This window comes from Acipenser ruthenus, chromosome 9 (assembly GCF_902713425.1).
Source record: "Acipenser ruthenus chromosome 9, fAciRut3.2 maternal haplotype, whole genome shotgun sequence".
In the NCBI taxonomy this organism is placed as follows: domain Eukaryota; kingdom Metazoa; phylum Chordata; class Actinopteri; order Acipenseriformes; family Acipenseridae; genus Acipenser; species Acipenser ruthenus.
This window is the reverse complement of record NC_081197.1, coordinates 31,033,511-31,049,988: the sequence shown is the minus strand read 5'-3', so window position 1 is coordinate 31,049,988 and position 16,478 is coordinate 31,033,511. Positions and strand designations below refer to the sequence as shown.

Sequence of the window (16,478 nt, the reverse complement as noted above, 5' to 3'; positions counted from 1 at the left end):
TGCTAACATAGAGGATCCTTTTCTGCAGGAAGGCGTGACTATTTCAAGACATACAAAAATGTAATAATTGTTTATCAAAAAAGCGTACCCTGCCCTCGATTCTCCACCTCCTACTAGTGCACGCTTTGTACACTTTCAGAAAATGTTGATCATTTTGGACGGCCCCTTAGTTTTGCTTCACTCAACCAGTCTGAGGTTTTCATGCTCCTACAGTTTTAAATCTTGTGGCAGGTTATACATTTGTAACTCGTTATATCCGTTTCACAGTCATGTTAGGAACTTCATCAGTACCCAGATAAAGCCAAAAAAGCTCATCACTAATACACATACTAATACACATTTAAACCCATGCAGGAATTTACTCTCTGTTTTTATAGCATTCTCATAGTCCGATGACTCTTACCACCATCTGTGAAGCAAAGCACACACAATCTCATAGAAAATGTGAAGACTTGCTTCAATTCAAGTTCTATAAAAAAAAATATTTTTAATTAGCAGAAAAACCTCTAATGCTCGACAGTGAGCATCTAAAACATTACATAATGTAGACTTGGGACCAAACAGTAACACCAATGTAAAGGTTTTTGAATACCACGGCTTTCCAACACAACCACCCTTCCCAGAGGTCCAGAGCTATTGATGTGGTTTCCTCTAATCAGTGCAATACTCAGGTTCTTCTAGCTGCATCTGCTTTTAACAGCATGTGTTTGAATGCTCTATTTAGTTAGGCAAACCGCTTGGTGATGTCTTCTGGGTATTACACTGATGTGAGATCAGCAGGGCAGACCAGGTATCCCTGTACCATTTTAACATAAGATAAAGCAAAATTGATGTTTTTCTAATTGAACCTGGTCCAACATGTTTCAGCTTTAAATTCTATGTGTGCCCCCTGGCTATGTAAGACATGGATTTGTTATTTATTTATTTGGACTGTCAATTGATTCACCATGTTTCTCACACTGAGGGTAGCAGTTTGATGTTTGGGCAAACACACTGTTGGAATACAGGATAGCACACCCTCATGTGCTTGATATGGCCACATAACCAGCAGTGAACAATTAATATCAATAATAATACAAGTGTAAAGGGTTTTGCTGATACTAGTACCAACACTCCAGCAAAGCATTGTGAAGTGTGTTGCATGAAGTGTGCTTTTACAAATTTGTGGTCTTGAGATTAACCTTATGAACAGTTTGGAGTTGTACTCTGGTTGGAAGCAGGTAAAATAGAGTGTTAGTGAAATACGTCCCAGCTGTAAATGAGCTAACATGAAATATCTACCATTGGGTCCTGTATTGTATTAAAGAAGTGCACACACATACAGAGGGTCCTCCTAACCGTGTAATAATCGCACAGTACCTGAAAGGGTTAAAGTATTTCTGTGAGGTTTTCAGCAATGCAATCTAAAACGTCTATAAAAGACTCGGGGTCTATGATCAATGTGAAAATCAAGGCAGTTATCGTCATTTATCTAGTGTGTGACAGACAGACATAAGGATGGACAGACATAACACCGTGTAACAACATTTTTTTTTTTTTTTGGTTCCTGGGTAGTAAGTGTTATTTCCTAATTGCTTATGCCTCAAAAGTATAGAAAATGGCTATTATTCCCCACAAACTTTGCTTTTGTGACCAGGACAGTGATATTTTGAAATTTACCTATTTCCAATGAGAAAACGGGCAAATTTGTGTCTTTTCGTTCACATAAAGTCAGAAAAAAACAACATATGAATCCAAATTAACATGTATTTATACTAAAGTAATACAAAAATGACTACAAAAGATTTAGAAGTGAGTAGTTTTTCGAGATTTACGATTATACTGTAAATCACTTTCACGAATCAGCCCCCAAATGTAGTCTCCCATCATGTTCTCGTTATTCTGTCCATGGTAGCGGCGTTCAAAGTCCAGTATATCCTGGTGGAAGCGCTCGCCTTGCTCCTCCGAGTATGCTCCCATGTTCTCCTTGAATTTATCAAGATGAGCATCAAGGATATGGACTTTGAGGGACATCCTACAGCCCATTGTGCCGTAGTTCTTCACCAGAGTCTCAATCAGCTCCACATAGTTTTCGGCCTTGTGATTGCCCAGGAAGCCCCGCGACAAAGCTGTTCCAAGCCGCTTTCTCCTTACTAGTGAGCTTCTTGGGGAATTCATTGCACTCCAGGATCTTCTTTATCTGTGGTCCGACGAAGACACCGGCTTTGACCTTTGCCTCGGACAGCTTAGGGAAGAAGTCTTGAAGGTACTTGAAGGCTGCCGACTCCTTATCTAGAGCTCTGACAAATTGTTTCATAAGGCCCAATTTGATGTGCAGTGGTGGCATCAGCACCTTCCGGGGGTCCCAGCCATACTCATCATACTTCAAGGCGTCCAGCAAGGTCTTGATGCTGTTGTAATCCTCTTTGAGGTGCACCGAGTGAGCCAGGGGAAGAGACGGGTACTTGTTACCATTATGGAGCAGCACAGCTTTGAGGCTCCTGGATGAGCTGTCAATGAAGGACAGTATAACGAGAACATGATGGGAGACTACATTTGGGGGCTGATTCGTGAAAGTGATTTACAGTATAATCGTAAATCTCAAAAAACTACTCACTTCTAAATCTTTTGTAGTCATTTTTGTATTACTTTAGTATAAATACATGTTAATTTGGATTCATATGTTGTTTTTTTCTGACTTTATGTGAACGAAAAGACACAAATTCGCCCGTTTTCTCATTGGAAATAGGTCAATTTCAAAATATCACTCCTGGTCACAAAAGCAAAGTTTGTGGGGAATAATAGCCATTTTCTATACTTTTGAGGCATAAGCAATTAGGAAATAACACTTACTACCCAGGAACAAAAATTGTGTTACATAGTGTAATCAGTGCATAAGAGTCTCTGTTTTTTGATTAAGGACCCTAAAAAAAGCAGTGTATTCTTTGGCTTAAGAACAAATTAGATTATGGGTTTGAGTTGTTTCTTGCAAGTTTTGTATTTAAATATATTAAATATTGTCTAATCATAAGTAAAAAATGTGCTGATTAATCGGAAACTTTCAGATGATATAGAAGATTAGAATCAGCAAAGTGCACTGACGTAACATGACAGTCTTAATGTCTCTTATGTTACCTTTTGAAAAATCATATTGCTTTGCGATACAAAAGCAGTTCCTTTGTAAAAAAAAAAACACATCACAATCTTTTCTCTGCTAAGGGTTAACTTAATTATTTAGAAAATAAGCGAAACTCTTGCTGCATTTGTTCAATAACTGTGATTATTATCTTTATAGCTACAGCAATTTGTCTGATGATAAACTGTCTGATGAACAACAGAGGATTTCTATTCATACTGTCAAACCACATCTCATTATGGCAAAAAGACCCATTGTTGGCTTTTTTATATGAAAAAGTGTCTAAGAAATGATCATGCTCTACTCCTCTTTGGACAATCGTCTTCAAACTCTATATAACAAAGCAAAGTGTCCTGCAGACTGCAACAGAAAAGAGAACAGAATTTTAGGCAAGCATCAAGTGATTATTTTCTGAGAAAGAGCCAGTGTTGTGTGATCCACCGGCATTCTAGATTTTGAGCAGCATAAAGTCAACTTTACAAGCATCTCAAACCTTCCAGAAATATCATGATGCACACCAACCACTGTCTTTTCTTTTTTTCGTGAGGAGTCATTGCTGGCCCTTTAGAGGAAATATACAGGTTCTGCTTCCAGCATCCAGGAAGCAGGTAAAGATGGTAAGATGTGATTTATATCCCACTGAATCAGTTACATTTTATCTTGTGCAACAGTCATACACTGATAATGCAATAAAATAAGGTATAAAATATAAAACATTTTTGTATGGGCTAAGACTCAATTTTCCATAATAGTAACAATTATAATACATGTTGACTTTTTATGTAGGCTCATGAACCATTAAAATGTTTTATTTATTTCGACTTTCATTTTTTCTATGATTCTAAAAAGTCTGATAAAAATAAAAAAAAATAAAAAAAATAAATAAATAAATAAAAATAAAAACATTGTGGAGTTTTGACATTAGATTGCATTAAAAGCCTGTCTGTAGAAATCCTCACAAGGCATGTTGTCTCCTTAAATCTTTCCCCCAGCACTAAGTTTTAGTGTCAAGGCCACAAACTAACATCCCTGTTGACAGTGATGAAATTACGCAGAGTGGTACCATGTCTCCTGAGGTTCTAGTTGCCATAAGCAATGAGCTAAGAAGCAAGACAAACCAGTTTGCTGTTTCAGCAAGATGATTTTTATAACATTTTGTTACAGCTGGGAGTTCTGTTAACAAACATAAATAAATAAAAACAAGCACAGAAAAAGCATATTAAAAGATGACTATGGGATTGTGAACTGCTTCTGTGTTTCATTCAGTTATATCACAAAACCAAGCATTCATTTTAGCACAAAAAAATTAAACCAGGACACACACACACACACACACAAAAAACCTGAGGACTACATGACTTTGTGTTTACTTATTCCCGTTCAAGGTGCAGTTTATTGCATTTTGTTGCAATAGTACAGCGTGCACTGTGATTCTCAGGATGCCACAACACATCAACATTCAGAAAGAGTACTTTGGTGCAATACTAGAAAGAACTGGTCAATTCACTTTTCAGATGGTTTGAAATAAATAAAAGCTCCAATAAAACACAGATGTTGGCCATCTATAAAAAGCCTGGGTAATTACAAGATAGGCCCATTAGGTTTTCACTGTATTAAAGTTCAACAGTTATGCATCTGTTTGATTGATATGGAATCCCTAAGAGACGGTATTCACAGATGACTGTTTCAAGCATCTCTCTTTTCTACAACGCTGAGAAATAAATATGATTTACAAAAGACTGCCTTCAATTCCAATCTCATCTCCAAGACGAATCATTGATATCAGGAGTGTCAAAAGTAGCAACTTCCTCCATTTAGAGCCATCTGTTACTACAGACCTTAACAATTCTTCCAATGTCATGCTGCCTGCATGGTATTATTTACACTAGAACATTATTGAACTAGCTTTAAAGATAAAGCCTGAAGTCATTTTTTGTTCTGTTTGAATCTCAATAAAATTATTTGCCTAGCGTACTTTCCTGCAAGTACCACCAAGACACAATGGTTTGTAGGCAAGCCATTACATGAATCATCTAATAGAAACAAACGTCTCATCAAAATTGGGTTATTGTTACACAGAAACTTTCAAGAATTCGTACAGGCACTGCATTAATGTTACAAGGTTTATTTTAATGGGAATGGTAGGCTATTGAAGTCATAGATCATGAGCATTATGACTTACATACTAAGTGTTTTACAATATTTTGGAAAAACACAGAGATGCTCAAAGTTCGATTGCACTTAGATGCTTACAATGTTATTTGTTTCTCTCAATACATCCTGTTTTTTTCTCAGAGAGGCATACCCAAACTACAGCTCACAAGAGCAAACAAAAGCTTAATTGAATTGGATATGTATGTATGTATATTAAAAAAGGTGTGCACTGTGTGCAAGAACATTGAACTAGTATATTATTATTTGCTTTTTTAGCAGACGTCTTTATCCAAGGCGACATACAGAGATTAAGGTGTGTGAACTATGCATCAGCTGCAGAGTCACTTACAACAACGTCTCACCCAAAAGACGGAGCACAACTGACTTGCTCAAGGTCACACAGTGAGTCAGTGAGTAAGCCGGGATTTGAACTGGGGACTTCCTGGTTACAAGCCCTTTTCTTTAACCACCAGACCACACAGCATCCATATCACACCCTTGCAAATTCTCATCATATAGTGCTACTGTACAAGCCACACTATAAATGTGGTTTTCTAGCTCTGGATGCATATTAAAGCAAACCAGTAAAATTATTTTTTAAATGAATATACTTTCATGTTTTAGCCATATACATTTAAATGTGGGACAGGTAAAAATACAATATGTGAAATGGGATAACACATTTTAGGTAGAATTGAGCTGCTACCAAATTGACGAACCCTAATGTTGCCCGCTACCCCCCACCCCCCACCCCCCCAAGAAAAAATAAAAACAAATAAATAAATAAATTGGCAAACAATGTTGAACAGTTGCTTATAAAACGTGTATGATTCATTAGATTGTTGTATATGAATATATATACCAGACATCTGCATCTGAAAAATGCAGGAAATATTAGACAGCATTTTGTAAAAATCAAGTCAGTCATCTGGAATCCCCAACACATTTTCTGTTTAGTTTTCTAAATAGTCAGAAGTTGAACATCAGCATTTTTTTCAGGCTGATGAAAAGTTGGCCTTTATAAATGTATTTATTCATAATGTCATTTATTCTGTGACATTTTTCCAAAACATCAGAAACTACTAATCCATCTCCTTTTTCATTTTTAATTGGTCCAATATGATTAATGATGCATGAATAATCTTAAGTGAGTTAACTATTGGTTTTAATTTAGCTTGAAGAAATGCTTCCTATGAATGAAACTTCTTCCTGCTATTTTCCTGTGTTTTTGATTCTCAAATGCTTCTCATATTTAGAGGCTTTATGTTGTATATTTTAATATTAAAGGCGAATAGAAGCTGGACTTACTTGCACAAGTATTTTTTATTGCATCAGCTGTTGCTGTTTCTACCCTAGTCATTCTTTATCCTAATGCATTTCTGTGTGTGTGTGGGGGGGGGGGGGCTGTGTGTGTTTGTGTATGTGTGTGTGTGTGTGTGAGGTCGTAATGGCTGTAATGTACAGTACATGTACCGTATGTGTGTGGCTGGTCAGCAAAATAACTGAAGATGAGAGGTTCCCAAGTTAAGAATTAGTCCTTGCTTGAATGCAAAGCAGATGTCCTCATGTCATGAGGAGTGTTGTGTGATCCACTGGCGTTGTAGATTTTGAACAGGTTGTCGATTAGTTACAAATGCTATGGGAGTACAGGCACGCTTAGAAGGGCTGAATGGCCTCCTCTCGTTCATGTATTTTCTTATGTTATGTAATACCCACAGCTACACACAAACTGAAGACTTCAGTACTTTAAAAACCTGCTCTGTGAGCACCAGCACTTCAAAGAGTACCCACAGCGCTTCAAAGAGTACCCACAGCGCTTTTACACATAAGCAGACCATGTCATGTCAGCTTTGTAGATAACACTACAGCACTTTTCTCAGGTTGCTCCTGGGATATCGAATTGGTTAACAAATGTACAAGAAGCTTCTGGAATATCTTCTGTTTAAATATTTCCCCTAACCTTCTTGTTAAAACTGATAAACAAAATATCTGTTTGTCTTTCTTGAAACTTAAAGCCAATAAAATGAAACTCTTGTTCTATATTTATAGCATTTTTCTCTGGACGTATTGACAACCTGCAGAGTTTAAGCCCTTGCTAATTAGATGAGGTTAAAAGCTCTATAATTGCATGTGCAAACAAGCCTGGCTCTTTTGTGCAGTGGTTACAGTGGTTACAGTCAAATCACTGGATTAGAGATGTGTTATAAAATATAATTGGGTAGATTATTTATCTGGGTGTTTTGCAACTCTGTTTGTTTGTGGGTGAGAAAAACACAGGGAAAGGGTGATAATTAGGGTAATCTAAAAGTTTCAATATACAGTTTAACTGACATGTTTATTTATTGTCTGTACTATTACCAGAAAAGAGTACTTTCATTGTAAAAAATACTGAACTGTTAACTTGTATAGTTCCAATATAAGACTGTTATGTTAAAGCTTAACTGTGTGGGTTTTAGTGCCAGTTGAAAATTGAGAAAAATGCTTCTCCACTGTATTAGAGAAGTGCCGGTGAAGCTGCCTGTCCTCTGGGTTTTATGAAACAATTTATTTCCCTATTTTCTCTTTGTTTTATAAAGCCCTCAAGGAATGCACTATAAATACTGATAATTGGTTATTGCTGACAACCTCCTCAGCTGCTGGTCAAAGCTGACAATTCTATTTCATTTTCAACATTTAATATTTATTGTCAATAGCCTCCCTGGTTAAAGCTGAAAAGATAAAAAAAGATAATTGTGTACTGTTAGAAGCAGTTTTTGTTAACAATACTATTGGTTAAAGCCAATAATTTTGGTTTCATTTTCAGCATTCACCTGTTATTGCAAAACCTGTTAATGCAAAAATGATTTGAAATTCTGACCAACTTTTGTAACACTAACCTGAAAAGATGGCTCCTGATGAACCCAGCTGGTATATATATATATGTAGGGTGGGACTATCCCTCATTTCAACCTGTCCCTTGTATGCTATAATGATGTATCATTGAGAAACAGGAAACTCCTTCTTTCCAACAAAATACCTGAAAACATTCAAAATGTGTTGGCAACTTTGAAATATATTGGATCCTATGGTTATTGCCATGCTTTTATCTTGTTGAGTTGTTTGAGCAGGTTATATTAAAATACATCTATTAAACACTGTACATGTAAAAGATTCCTCACACATGTGAATAGTGTACTGAACACATATAAAAGAACATATGAACAAAAATGATATTCTTCTTTAACACCTGGAAAGATTTACTTTGTAAATGCATATAAAAGTCAATAGGTAGTTTAAAACTGTAGTTTTAAATAATAAAAAAATGACATCCTTTCCATAGTTTCCCTAAAGCAGAGGATACTTTTCATCTAATGTACCTGCATCCAATGTTTTGAATAGTTGGTTTCAGGAATTTCAATATAGGTTTTTATATATATTCAGTCTGTGCTTTGACTTTCCCACAACACATAACTATTCAGAGCAGTCAATTCAAAATGAGCTTCTGCAGGAAACACTGTGTACAGCTGGCTACTAGCTATCAATTGCTGTCCATCTTATCAGCCTCTGAAGCTTCATAATAATAGTGTCCTGATCTTTACTGACAGGGTGAATGACCACAATGCTGGAGAACTGACAAAGAAGATGGCATGGTCAAGTTAAGCAAGGAGATTAGCAGTGCGGGATTTCTTTAATGCACCTTGACATTATTCAAAGAGGATACCCTTGGCGATGTGAACTTTAACATTTCTACATTGTCTTTTGATTCTTTTTGATACAAGAGGTGCATGTGCTTATGAAAGGCGCTAGAGATTGAAGATCTCTCTTTTTTCTTTACTACTTAGTTCCAGATACAGCATAGCGTGTTGAGTCTCAAGCTTGCCATTGAAGTAACACTTATGGAGAGCAGGTCCATACCAATTCAACCCTTGGCCTACCTTTTCATTGTCAATCGTGTTAAACTGTGCAGTGCATTTCTACTGTTGACCACAGTCCACTATGAGCGAAATTGAGAACAACAAACATATTTCACTTGTGAAAGTTGTGACCTGAGCCAGATTTTATTTTTAAAGCTAGCATAACCATAGCACCCACTTGTCTCGTACACCATGCTTTTGAGTGTTTTATAAGGACAGTGTTGTGGTGCTTGGTTACTTTTAAAATCATCTGAGTTTAAACATATTTTCATTCAATACATCACTGACTAGATTTAAATCCAAATTAACTGCATCAGTGAGCTCATCCAATTTAATTTTAGCGTACACACAGTTGTGTGAGCAGCTGAGTATAGTACAGCTTCTGGGAAGCTGCAATTCCACCTCTGTCACTGAAATAAGTGAAGAGATACAATGAAGGGAAAGAAGGAGGTGGGTTATAAATGTTAATGACTGAAATAAGGCAATTTCAGTAAAAGTCAGTTTCCAGGCTACACTAGTTGCTGCCAATGGGCATGTAATTATGTGTGCCACTGCAATGCCGAACATCAGGTAGAGGAAATAAATTGAACCCGCTCGTCCAGTCCCTGGTAGAAGAGAGTGGTTGACCATTTAATGTGGCAGGTGACATTAGGTCCAGATGGTCCCTATGCCAGCAAAACAAATACAGTAGATATGATTATACAGCATCAAGAATGTGAAACTAGTTATAGTGAAAATGAGGAGGAGTACAGCAAGTCATTGCAAAAGCATGACGGGTCATTGGCAACAGTTCCAGCAGATGAAGCCAGCTGTCAATGGATAATGGTGTTGCATATACAGACAGCTACAGTAGAACCACATACTTACAGTATTACCAATTAGGGTGTAAGAATCCTCTTGAAAACTTAATTAAATATGTCTATTATGATATGTACATTTTGCCCTCCAGCTAGCTCATGTCCCTTCTGACATTTTCCTTAAAAACTGGCAAACATTCCAACTGTGTTTCTAATAAACATCTTCTACAATCCCCTGCATGTTGTTTGCAATGCATCTTAGCTAAGCACACTTAATTATTATTTTTTTTGTAAAAGGATCTAAATGTGAAAGAAAAGAGGAAAAGCTGAACATTAGTCATCGCAGACATTTGGTTAAACAAATGTACTTATACATTGTCCTGAGTTTAAGTTACCTTAATGATAAACTGTGTGGTAATGATAACTTACTGCAGCTGCTGACATGCAATGGAAGAGAGGAACACCCTGTCCGCACACACAACTACAATTGTCTGTATATTAACAGTTAAAATGACTGTTGAATTAACTGTATCTTCTCAGTAGTATACACTTGAGTGTACCGTAAAACACCAGAATCAAGTTTAATTGCAAACCTGGCTAAAGTTTCTAGTGGTCATGGATTACAATCACAAATCTAAGTGTAAAGCAGAACCTAGTTTCTCTAACAAATTAATTATTTCAATTCAATACCACTGATTCATTCACCAGCCAAACGTATTGTCTGTGCACTTCACAGTAGGGTTTTACGCAGTGAATGGTGAGCGGTGCAATTTGAGCAAAGTCTTACAGTATTAAATGTTAGTTGAGGATTTCATTTTAAAATAATGTTTTGCAATGGTACTTATTTAAAGGAAAACAAACCTGTTAAGGAAGTAGATTCCCACCTAACTGCATTATTTCTGGTGCTAAAATGTGGTACATTAAATATAATTGAAAATAAAATATCATACCTTATTTCAATCATAGTCAAACAGTGATAAACAACTGACATCATTTTTATTATACTCTAAAACAATTACACCATTTTTGAGAGTTAAATGGGAGTTGTGTGAGAGGATTTTTTAGTTGGAAGATCCTTAAAGGAAAAGCTGGTGCTATGGGTTTGAGATTATGGTCAGTTTAAACTTCACTTTACTTCATGACAGAAAGGGGTGACGATTGTTAGCCCTGAGGTGGCTTTATTTCCAAGGCAGTTTAAACATAGAAATGTGCCTATTCCTTTTTTCACTGAAACATGCACTGGCAGACCACACTGTATACCCCCAACCTTTACAACAGCAGCAGGCAATTTTTGAAATGCTTGAAGAGCTCTACAATTGCCATTGGTTCTGACACAGCTTCTTTGAACATTGTTACTCTGTCTCTTGCACCACTGAGTAATATTTACCCTCCAGGAACTGAAAGCATTGCAACTCAAGTCTTAGGTGCCTTTCAGATTGAGGAAGCCTTGGATCAAAGGGTACGCTTTCATTATTCTGCCTCCCTCTTTTCTTTCTTCAGAGTGAAATTTAAGATATATTCCAAAACATACAATTTAGATGAGGTAAGGGTCAGGTATTCATCTGTTGATGCAGTTCCAGAAAAGCAAAGAGAACTGACCTATCTTAACCTCATGTGACCATATGGTCACTGTAGCACTCTCTCCGATGAAGGCCATTAGGTTGGCCAACATTGTGAATAATTGTCCAATTTTGTATTCAGCACTTAGTGTTGACATCATTATTTTAAGATTCCATCATTTGAGTCTGGTGGCCCGACCACATAGGTTGCGCACAGCACCAAAAATGGCAAGTCTGAAAAGATTTTGTCGAGAATGCCTTTGTGTAATGTTTTTGTTTGCTTTATAACTTGTTTAGAAATATAACTTGAAACAATATTTTTCCAAATTTACAGTTGTTCTTTTTCTGATCGCATAAGCATGTGTGTTACCATATGGTCACACTAGGGATCAGAACAGTGCAAGTGCTTTTTTTTATTTGTATTGTCTAAGACTTCACTTAGGGCTCTCTCTAGGAGGCCCTTAACATACTTGAAATATACCCGAGAGACTGTCCCCTTCCCTCCAGCAAGCAGATGAAGAAGAGTACCCGAGGAACCTTCGAGAGAGTGCCGAGCAAAGTAGAAGGCATCATTATTGCAAGCTGGGTTGACAACTCTGTTAGAACTGCGTCCACAGGGCATGGTGTGTCTCCTGTCTCTTCAGTGCAGTGGTATTCACAGACTGCAAAGAAAAAGATCAAAGTGCCACCTGCGATCTACTACATCGTGTTAGAGCTCCACCGACTCACGGGTGTCCAAGGAGATTCGATTTGACAGGCAGGACCACCATGTCATTCCCACTGAAAACAAGCAGAGAAGGCAATGTGCGGGAGAAGGATGCACAAGTGTGGGTTGTACAGAGTGCAGCAAGTGCGGAGTTGGACTGTGCCTTGATTGCTTCTCTCCATTCCACATTTTGATTACATATTTGCCTAGCGTGACCATATGATCACAGGCTACAATAAAACTCTAAATATATATATATTTTTTTTCAAACTGATGTTTACATAAGTGTTTTTGATTATTTCAAAGTACAACATAAAGGAAATGAAAGTTAATTAGGGGGACCCACAGGGAAGAAAATAACATGGACAATTATGAAAAGTGGTTGGGGAGGCCCACAAACTATATGCCAAAATATGAATGCTTTTATGGATTTACACAGCTTTGTGGCCATGCATTAATACTAATTTCCAGCCACCTTCCAGTTTTCTTGACCATTTTTTGGCACTTAGAACAGGAGAAGAGTTTCAAGCCATTATACATATTTGACAGTTTGTTAGCATTGCGTCCATGCAAAAGGATTTCACTACGAAAAGGATATTGCTGCTCTAGAAAGCATGCAAAGAAGAGCTACCAGAATTATTCCGGGTTTAAAAGACATGTCATATGTAGACAGGCTAAAAGAATTGAATCTATTCAGTCTTGAACAAAGACGACTACACAATCTGATTCAAACATTCCAAATTCTAAAAGGTATTGACAATGTCGACCCAAGGGACTTTTTCTACCTGAAAAAAGAAACTAGGACCAGGGGTCACAAATGGAGATTAGATAAAGGGGCATTCAGAACAGAAAACAGGAGACACTTTTTTACACAGAGAGTTGTGAGGGTCTGGAACCAACTCCCCTGTAATGTTGTTGAAGCTGACACCTTGGGATCCTTCAAGAAGCTGCTTGATGAGATCCTGGGAGCAATAAGCTACTAACAACCAAATGAGCAAGATAGGCTGAATGGCCTCCTCTCGTTTGTAAACTTTCTTATGTTCCTATGCAGTGCTAAGTCTCCATCATGATTTATGCTCATTAAACGGTGGACAATTCTTCAATCCGGAAGCCTTTTTTCAGTAAGAGGACTCTTCTTTTTCTGGCTGCATGCAAGTCTGCTATTATGTGAACTAACATATTCATGCCAAGTATTATGAAAACCAATGAAGCCTAACAAACCACAAATATCTAAGTGCTAAATAATTACGGATAGAGCCGCTCTGTTATTGATTTTTTTATTACATTAAAAAATTAAGCTTCCCAAGGTTAACTGCACTATTTGGTAAACATGGCGTCATCCAGACCATTATTATATTACCAACATAGTAAAAAGTTAAATTGGATACATTTTGCTGTTTGGTTTTCTTTATTTTATTAACTTATTCAGTAGTGGAGGCAGACCAACTATTCTACATGTGGGTACATGCAGAGACTTCCCCTGTCTGTGCTGCAATGCCTAAATGGAACATTTAAGATTGCTGCAGTGTAAAAACTTAAAACCAAATATCCCTAGTTTTGTGGATTTGCAATTAATATCCTTCAATGAACTCTTTAATGAACACTACTCTACTCTACCTTTGGTACTGTAGATTCTTGAACAGTCTCCACTGGCAAATTGAACCAAATTGCATCCATTAGTTTGTGTTCCCAGAATCCCTTTGGTTAGGTTAACTTCTGAAATGTGTGGCCTGGAATCTGCTCTTAAGACCTCCACAGTTTTATACTGAACCAGGCACCAAAGTAACAGGGGTGAGTATCCAGTGAGCCCTATATTACACATGAACATCAACACACAGAGAGGCCGATGAATACACATACACAGACTAACGACATACAAATCTCTGTATTTCGCTAGCTACAAGCTAGCTAGATAAATACTGCCAATGGGAAAACCTGTTATGCATTAAAGAATTCATTTCAATGCAGTATTCATTCTTTTAAAATCTCACTTCAGAGAAATAAAAAGAATGTCATACCGCTGACATCCGTGATACCATTAAATTACCAGGTTGTTCTTCTCTTGGATGTATAAGATGGTACATTAAGAAGATTCTAGAGCCATTTGATATTTCTTTAAAAATAATTCGCCTTGGTAATTTTGGGAATATGGCCAAGGCTCTGTCGAGTTGAGAAAGCTCACAGTACAAAGTTATCTAGTTTGTAGAATTGATTAAAAGATATGAAACAAAAGTGTCTTTTAAAAATCTGACATAAAATTCTTTACCGAATCTATTTTAAACTGTCTACTGGCTCCCTTATGTTCTAAAACATGTCAGAGCTAATGGCATATCAAGTGTTTAAGGTGGTACCAACAGCAGGAGAGACAGCATGTGCAAGTAACTGTGTGAAACTGATACGATTGTGGCACCTCAGTACATCACATACACAGCTATAATGGAAATGCTTAACTCTCCAAGATACACAAACAACTGTAGAGTCAATATGTGGTATAGCAAGCAATCCATTTATAATTCTCAAAATCAACCGTATTACCTTTTTCTTCCTGGACTGGATAAATATGCAGCAGGAAAGTAACCACAATGAGTCATATACAGTACTAACTACTGATGACAGTAACTCTCTGTGTTAAGATACTAGTAATTATGGGTGTCAAGACAATGCTTGGATGGCACACCTTAATTAGTGCAGATGGGTTTTGAAAGTGCTTCCAGTGCCAGTACTTACTGAACAAATCACAGTTATTGTTTAATAAGCATCCATCTGTTAATTGTATGTATTTTATTTTCTGCTAATATATTAGGCACACATTGTTTCCATGAATTCATTTGTTTTAATCAGCACACATTTTTTCTCTTTTTCTGTATATTCCAAGAGGTTTCAAACAAAACCCAGTCACTCTCAACAACCTAATGATTTCTGTACATAATAATAATAATAATAATAATAATAATAATAATAATAATAATAATAATAATAATAATAATAATAATATTATATAAATGACACCTGGGGGAAAACAGGTGTTTTCTTTGTGTAATTAGAGTAATAATGTAATATATTACATGGATAGTGGCTATATTTACACTGTAGCCCATGGAAGAAAAAAAAGCTGTATCGCACTTTTCAATAATTTAGAATAATATATGGTGCAGTGCATTATAAGAAAATCTCGGGGTTCTGTACCATTGCATAAACCACTCAAGCTTCACTTTATGATGTCACATAACCCTTCAATTAAATATTTTCTCGTAATGCACTACAGCCCATAAATATGTATATCTATATCTATATATACAGTATATCTATATATACAGTATATATATATATATATATATATATATATATATATATATATATATATATATATATATATATAGTATATCTATGTCTATCTATCTATCTATCTATATATATTATACCAAATATTAAAAAAAGGTGTCACCACTACTATATTATAGTGGGGAGTTGGTTTCCTCTTTGGGAAAATACTGACCCTTTTTTAAACTCCCACCTACTTACACGTGTTGCTATTATCAGTATCCCAGGATATTATGAGTGCCTGCCTACTGTAAACATGGGATCAGCAGACAATGTACAGATACAGCTGCTAGATCCAGTTATCTACCGGTAGGCTAACATCAATCATGTGACTGAGAGCATTTGCTCAGCTAGCATACATTGTTGTCAGTTTTTACCCTCTGACGAACAGCAGGAAACTGCTGTCTGTTTATGAAAACAAAAGGTATCCAGAACACAGTTAAGCCCCAATGCTGTATATGAAACATACTGCTGATGTTTTTTGTTTAGAAGAAGCTTACAGTTGGTCTGGCCTGTCTATGTTCTGTCCTTTTAATACTGTACATTTGAATGACAATTATCTAAAATGTTGATTTATACTTTGATGTGCACATACTTCTAAGTGGACTTGTTTTACATTCACTGCAATCCTCCATGAATTACTCATACATAATAAAAGTATTTTTTTTGATAGACACTTTCTTCTATTCTAAGCACTATTCCCTCTCTCTCATGCAAATGTCTCCCTTTCTTTTCTGGGATATCGAGGCCTATTCAATTTATTTAAACGGTGTCTTTTAAAGGTTATAATTTAATACAGCTGAATAGATCCCATTGTATCTGTTTCATTTGTCTATCAACATTATTTACAACCAATTGGCTTAGACCACTTCTTTCATGCAGACCACATTTTGTTCTTAACTGACAGCAAGTCTTTTGTGAACTTTATGTCAC

At 36.5% G+C, this 16,478-nt stretch overlaps 1 protein-coding gene across 2 annotated transcripts in view; it reads right to left on the bottom strand.

Moving 5' to 3' along the window:
• The window catches only part of LOC117405946 (glypican-6-like), a 327,104-nt gene that overhangs the window by 226,027 nt on the left and 84,599 nt on the right, over positions 1–16,478 (bottom strand). The window lies entirely within an intron of this gene.